Source organism: Otolemur garnettii, unplaced genomic scaffold, assembly GCF_000181295.1.
Source record: "Otolemur garnettii isolate 467f Iridium unplaced genomic scaffold, OtoGar3 scaffold00031, whole genome shotgun sequence".
Taxonomy (NCBI): domain Eukaryota; kingdom Metazoa; phylum Chordata; class Mammalia; order Primates; family Galagidae; genus Otolemur; species Otolemur garnettii.
The window spans coordinates 13840181-13847979 of record NW_003852426.1 but is presented as its reverse complement, the minus strand read 5'-3'; positions in this window follow the sequence as shown (position 1 = coordinate 13847979).

Below are 7799 nucleotides of genomic sequence, written 5' to 3'. Positions count from 1 at the left end.
TCGCTTGAGCCCAGGAGTTGGAGGTTGCTGTGAGCTGTAATGCCACGGCACTCTACCCAGGGGGACAGCTTGAGGCTCTGTCTCCAAAAAAAAGAAAAAGAAACCTTTTTATTGAGTATCAGAAACCTAATGCAAACAAACTTAAGAAAAACAGTAGATGTTGGGCAACTTATGACTTAGAAACTGGGAAACCAAGGCAAAGGTTACAGCTAGGAGGTCAGAAATGTCATCAGAACTCTTTCTTCCCCAGTCCCTCTACGTGGCCTCATTTTTAGAGGCCTTTCTACTTAGGGGCAAGGCAGCCTCTTCAGTCTCAGGCTGCCATGGTCCTTGTAGGCTTTTATCTTTTCTTATAGTACCAGAAAATCTCAGCAAGATACTGACTAGTCTTATTTGAACCACATCTCTATTCCTGAACAATTACTGTGGCTAGGTGGATAGAGTACTCCGAGTCTGCCCTGCCAAACCATCTAGACAAAGTTGAATTGACATGGAATAGGGAGAAATGAGGATCTCCAAGGAAATGCCTCTAGGAAGAAAATAAAAATAGGATTCTAAATAAATAAAAGAAAATAAAAACAGGATCTATAAAGATTCAGTGACTTCCTTGCAGACTTTGTCTTTGTGGCTTTTTATTAAGGGTATTCAGGGCGGTGCCTATGGCTCAAAGGAGTAGGGTGGCGGCCCCATATGCCAGAGGTGGTGGGTTCAAACCCAGCCCCGGCCAAAAACTGCAAAAAAAAGAGATGAGTATTCAGATTCTTATCCCCACTAAGATGCTGCCTTTTTTGATAAGTGTGGGTGGTGGGAAGGTAGATACTACAATTAAGGACATTATAGCCCTGGCAATTTCAAAGCTTGGAGAAAAGTCTAGTCATTTTGGGTTTAGGAAAAGGCTAGACCCTGACTCCTAATTCTGTAACCTTCAACTTTCATAGAGGAGATGAAAGACTCCTTTATAGAAGGTAAGTATTTACATTTGTCTGAATTCATCGGAATTCTACCTGTTTTAGCCTCATTAATGTAGTCTAATGACCTGACCTAACAGGACTATTCTTGTATATTTTTTAAAAATTACCTGCCAGACCTTACTATGAAGATGAGGAAGTTACTAGTACTTTACACTAACTCCAAGGAGCATTGCCACCATCTGTCAGATTTATAAATAAGCTGACTACAGAGTTTTATTCCTCTCTTTTTCTCTTTAGTTTCCAGCATATGGGTACATTTTTTGAGCTGCAAATTGTTTGGAAGTTATTTTTGTGTACTCTCGAATGAAATACACATTTCTAGTGATACTTGAAAAGCCAAATCCATTTTTACATGGAAAACCATCAAAGCTGTTATTGATTTCTTTGCAATTATAGGTTAAAAGCAGCCACGATTCATGCGGCGTCTGTGGCTCAAAGGAGTAGGGCGCTGGCCCCAAATACCGGAGGTGGCGGGTTCAAACCCAGTCCCGGCCAAAAACTGCAAAACAAAACAAAACAACAAAAGCAGCCATGATTCTACCCTGCAGTCTTGATTGTGAATTAGTCCAGTTGATGCCACTGAATCACAAAATGTAGCCTAGTCACTGGCCCCAAGGAGCTAACCACTAGTAACCATATAGAGAGTGCATTTGATGGGTTCATGTAATGGCAAGATGATGCTGGAAAACAAGGGGGAAAATTCAGACTATTACAAGAAACATAAATGATGTGTGATTATACAGCAGCAATTCTCTACAGGTGGGAAAGTTAGTGTGCTTTTAAGAAAGCAAATTCAGTCTTGTGTGTGTGTTTCCTTTTTAAAAAAGTAATATAGGCTCACACCTGTAATTTTAGCTCTCTGGGAGACTAAGTCATATGAATTGCCTGAGCTTAGAAGTTCAAGCTGCCTAAGCAAGATTGAGACCCTGTCTCTAAAAGTAGCTGGGTGTTGTTGCAGGCGCCTATAGTTCCACCTATTCAGGAGGCTGAGGCAAGAGGATCACCTGAGCCCAGGAGTGAGCTATGATGCCATGGCACTCTACCAGAGTGAGAAAGTGAGACTTTGTCTAAATAAATGGTAATGTAAATTATAGAAAGTAAAGCTTTATAATTGGAGGAAAGATGCAGTGAGAAAAGCACAAGGGGAGCCCAGGAGTTTGAGATTGCAGTGAGCTGCACTCTATCCAGGATGGCAGAATAAGAAGGGTTTGGGTAATAAAGATTAAGAAACACAACTATAAAGAAATAAGACTTTTATTAACTTACCAGAATGGAGTAATTTCCCTTTCAAGAGTCGTCTAGGAATAAAGTTATAGATGGTGCCTTAAAATCACAAGCATATAACCATGTACTTGAACAAATCTATATAGGTATAAAACAGGTGGAGTTTATAGTTTAATCAAACTTGCTGCAAAGCTAACCTGACACATAATAGCAGCAATATTTTTTTTTTTTTGAGATAGAGTCTCACTATGTCACCCTCAGTAGAGTGCTATGGCATCACAGCTCACAGCCACCTCTTTTGGGCTTAAGCGATTCTCTTGTCTCAGCCTCACAAATAACTGGAACTATAGGACCTGCCACAACGCCCAACGATTTTTTTTTTGTTATTGTTTCAGTTGCTGTTTTAGCAGGCCTGGGCCAAATTCAAACCAGCCTGCCTCAGTGTATGTGGCTGGCACCCTAACCACTGAGCTATGGGCACCGAGCCTGGGAGCAGTATTAATACATTGATTTATAGTTTGCATAACACTTGCCCACATTCTCTTATTGCCACATACTTAGTGATAGAAATAATTGTGCTACATGCTAATTAAGCTTAATTCTTGTGTCTACAATTAGTGAGACTAGTTGCTGCCAAAGCATATTTTTAGTTCCCTTTTTATCAGTTACCTACTATTTATAATTAGGATCATGTTAAATCATATCCCTTTTTTGTGTCATATCTGTTGATCCTCATGTGTATTAAGAAACTCCCAAGACCCTATTCCTAGGAAGCTGAATTTCCCTCACCCCAGAGCTGTTTAGTAACTCTCAACTCCTGCCAGTCCTCTCCTATTCCCACATCTCTACCACTAGCACTCATCTACTCATAGCTGAAGGGGACTTGTGTGTAACATTTAACAATCATTCACCAAATAATGTTTACTGAGCATTCTGTGACAGAGATTAAATAGGCATTAGAAACACTGTTTGGCAAAGACGGTCCTTACACTCATGGAGCTCACAGACTAAGGAGGCACACAAAGTCTGGATTGAAGTGGAGGAGGTGGGAAGGAAGTTGGCATACTTTATTTCACTCTCTAAGGTACAACCTAGCCTTTGTTAATAATAATGCCTCTTCCAAACCTCCAGGAGCTCTAAGTCATTATCTCCACCACCATTCATTCACTCACCTAGAATTGAAAAGCTTGTTTATTTAGATTTTGTAACAATAAATGGTCAATTCATCAGAAAAATACAATTATCTTTTTTTTTTTTTTGAGACAGGAGCCTCAAGCTGTCCCCCTGAGTAGAGTGCCATGGCATCTCAGCTCACAGCAACCTCCAACTCCTGGGCTCAAGCGAGTCTCCTGCCTCCTACTCCCAAGTAGCTGGGACCACAGGCGCCCGCCACAACGCCCGGCTATTTTTTGGTTGTAGCCATCATTGTTGTTTGGCAGGCCCGGGCTGGATTCGAACCCGCCACCTTGGGTATACATGGCTGGCGCCTTAGCCACTTGAGCCACAGGCGCCGAGCCAAAATACAGTTATCTTAAAACACACATATAAATAAAAAAAGAGCTCAGAGTATGTATGAAGCACTTTGGGAGGCCAAGTATGGAGGATCCCTTGAGCTCAGGAGCTTGAGACCAACCTGAACAGAAACGAGATCCCCTCTTTACAAAAAATAGAGAAATTAGCTGTGTGTTTAGAAATTAGCTGCTTGTCCCAGCTACTTGGAAGGCTGAGGCAGGAGGATTGCTTTAGCCTAAGAGTTTGAGACTGCAATGAGCTATGATGATGCCCATGCACTCTACCTGGACAAGAAAAACTCTCAAAAACAAAACCCATGGCCATGAAGACTATGTTAACCAGTTTGATGAAAATATTTCAAATTGTATATAAAACCAACACACTGTACCCCATGACTGCATTAATGTACACAGCTATGATTTAATAAAAAAAATTAAAAATTAAAAATAAAACTATGAAGTATGTTAGTGGGACTTTTTTTTGTTTGTTGGTTTGCAGTTTGGCCAGTGCCAGGTTCAAACCCACCACCCTCAGGATATGGGGCCGGTACCCTACTCACTGAGCCATAGGCACCGCTTGTTAGTGGAACATTTTAAAAATACCCTACACCATACTCAGTGCTAGAGATACACTGATATTTAAGTCTCAGTCAATCTTGTCAAATAAGAAAGTCATACAATAGGCAGCACCCGTGGCTCAAAGGAGTAGGATGCTGGCCCCAGCCAAAAACTGCAAAAAAAAAAAAAAAAAAAGTCATACAAGTAAGCAAGTATAACAATGTTTTATATATACTGTGACAGAGATCTGTTCAGGACACTAAGGCAACATTCATCTCTATGAGAGGGGCCTGCCTCATAGGAGATGGCACAAACTGCATCTTGACAATTGGGTAGTTCCTGTTCTCAGCTATAATTATCCATTTGCAGTATCTGTTAAAACATTGTTTTAGAGACTTTATTCACACCAACTATTCTTCAAAACACCCACTGTCAGTAACAACAAATCCATTCCTACTAGAAGTGTTAATTTTTTCCTTCTTAGCATTCTTTCTTTATAAACCCTCTTCTAGAATCAGAATAAGAGAAACAGGCAAAGAAGAGTGGAATACTGAGATTTGCTATACCTGCAAATGGATACAATAGCAAATGTTTGGAAGGAAGGAGCCTCAATTAGTCTTTTTCTAAGCACCAAAATGTACTGTGAGATAAGACCACGCAAATAAAGATGGCCCCAGAACATGTGGAGACCAGTAAAACATATTTGCTCCACTGACTCAGTACAAGATGTATAAAAGTAGCTTGGTATTCACAGTCCAATGTTTTATTTTGTTGTTTGAGATAGAGTCTCAGTATGTTGCCCTCGGTAGAGTGCTGTGGTGTCACAGCTCACAACAACCTTAAACTCTTGGGCTTAAGCGATTCTCTTGCCTCAGCCAAGTAGTTGGGACTATAAGCATCTGCCACAATGCCTGGCTATTTTATTGTTGCAGTTGTCATTGTTGTTTAGCTGGCCTGGCTGGGTTCGAACCCACCTGCCTAGGTGTATGTGGCCGGTGCCCTAACCACTGAGCTACAGGCGCCAAGCCCAATGTTTGTTTTTTTGTGTTAAGCCCTGTGCTGGATGCTGGGATAAAAATGACCTGCCTAGGTTGATGCGGCAAGCACACAAAGTGATCCAAGACAGAAAGTCCTGGGAATCTTGGAAAAGGATTATATGATGTATCCTGAAGTTCTAAGGAGAATAGATACCTGGGCAGATGAAATTAGCCTTCCCAGAGGATGCAGCAAATCTAAGAATAAGTAAGTACACTGACGCAATCCCTCCAACCTCCTGAAGTGGGGCCTCCACAAGAGCAGTAGAGAGCAAGAGGCAGTGAACTGCTAGCTGCCTTTAAGAAGTAACAAGAGAGGCCAGAAACAAGACAGTAAAACTCAGTGGAGGCTAAAACTAATATTTCAAGTATGTTAAAGAAGCCCTTCAGGATACAATTATAAAACTAAGGATCTTGAAATACATAACAAGAAAGGATAGAAAAGTTTGTGCAAGACTTCTACCCTTAGATGTAAACAAGGAAGATAAACAAGTTTATAAGCAAAAAAAAATTTTTTTGAGACAGTCTCACTTTGTTACCCTTGGTAAAGTGCTGTGGCATCACAGCTCACAGCAACCTCAAACTCTTGGGCTTAAGCAATTTTCTTGCCTCAGCCTCCCAGGCAGCTGGGACTATAGGCGCCCACCCCAGCACCCAGCTATTTTTTTTTATAGGGGGGAGGGGGTTGCAGTTGTCATTGTTTAGCAGGCCTGGGCCAGGCTCGAACCTACCAGTCTAGGTGTATGGGGCCAGCATCCTACTCACTAAGCTACAGGTGCCAAGCCAGCAAAAATTATTGATGAAGATAATTCAGAAAACAGATGTTGAGTGGAAGTTCATAGACACCAATTCCATCCCCTTTGCCCTGAGGAAGAGACTGAAGTCCCAAGAGGGGACTCCTGGAGCAGTGCTCTTTTCACCCAGTCCAGCACAGAGCACTGCACTCTAATGAGTGTACACTCCCTTCTGCCCTTTCTTTACAGACTTGATGGAGCAAAGGAGCTTCAGAAAACTGACTACCATCCTTCATCAAGGGATTGTTGTCTCCTCTGCTGGAACTACTGGCACAAAGTGATCAGCTCTCCCTGCTGCCCCTCATTGGCTGAGCTACCTTTTTTCTTTAGTTCTCTTCAGGTTCTATTATTATTAAGACTATATTCACATGCCATAAAATCAATTTGTTTAAAAATGTGTAATTCATGGTTTTTAGTATATTCACAAGGTTGTACAACTGTCATCACCTCTAATTCCAGAACATTTTCATCTCCCCATATAGAAACCTTGTACTCATTAGCAGACACCTATATTTCCCCCTGCCTCCATTCCCAGGCAACTACTAATCTGCTCTGTCCCTGTATAGATCTCCTTATTCTGGAAATTTCATATAAATGTAATCATGTAATTTGTGGCATTTTGTATCTGGTTTCTTAACAATGTTTTTATGGTTCATGCATGTTGTAGCATGCATCAGTTACATTGATTCATTTCTGTGTCTGAATAATTTTCTATCATGTATGTACCACATTCATTTATCAGTTGATGAACCTTGGGTTGTTTCTATCTTTGGGGCTATTGTAAATAGTGCTGCTGCTATGAACATTTCACATACAAGTTTTTTAGCTGGGGGTGGTGTTTTTTCTAAAACTCTGTTGACTGGGCAAGAGTGCAATGGTGTCATTATAGCTCATTGCAGCTCAAATTCCTGAGCTTGAGGAATCCTGCCTCAGCCTCTTGAGTAGCTAGGACTAGGTGCATACCACAATGCCTGCTTAATTTTTCTTATTTTTTGTAGAGATGGAGTCTTGCTCTTTCTCAGACTAGTCTCAAACTCCTGGCTTCAAGCAATCAATTCTCTCACCTCAGCCTCCTAAAGTGCTAAGATTACAGGTATGACCCACAGTAAGTTTTTGAGTGGGCATATATTTTTGTTTCTCTTGAGTGTAGATAGAAGTTGGAATGCTGGGACACATGATAACTTTGTGTTGACCTTTTTAAGGAACTACATGTTTTCCAAAGTGACTACACCAACTTACATTGCTGCCAACATTGTAAGAGGAATCCAACTTTTTCACTGCCAGAATTTTTTTTTAATTATAGCCGTCCTAGAGGCTGCAAAATGATATCTCATTGTCGTTCTGATTTACGTTTCCCTAATGTTTAATAATGTTCAGCATTTCTTTGTGTGCTTGTTGCTATTTGTATATCTTCTTTGGAAAAATGTCTTCAGGGGGTGGCGCCTATGGCTCAAAGGAGTAGGGCACTGGCCTCATATGCTGGAGGTGGTGGGTGGTGGGTTCAAACCCAGCCCTGGCCAAAAACTGCAAAAAAAAAAAAAAGAAAAGAAAAATGTCTTCAGACTCTGCCTATTTTTAATTGTGTTGTCTTTTTATTTATTTATTTATTTTTTTTGAGACAGAGCCTCAAGCTGTCCCCCTGGGTAGAGTGCCATGGCATTACAGCTCACAGCAACCTCCAACTCCTGGGCTCAAGCGAGTCTCCTG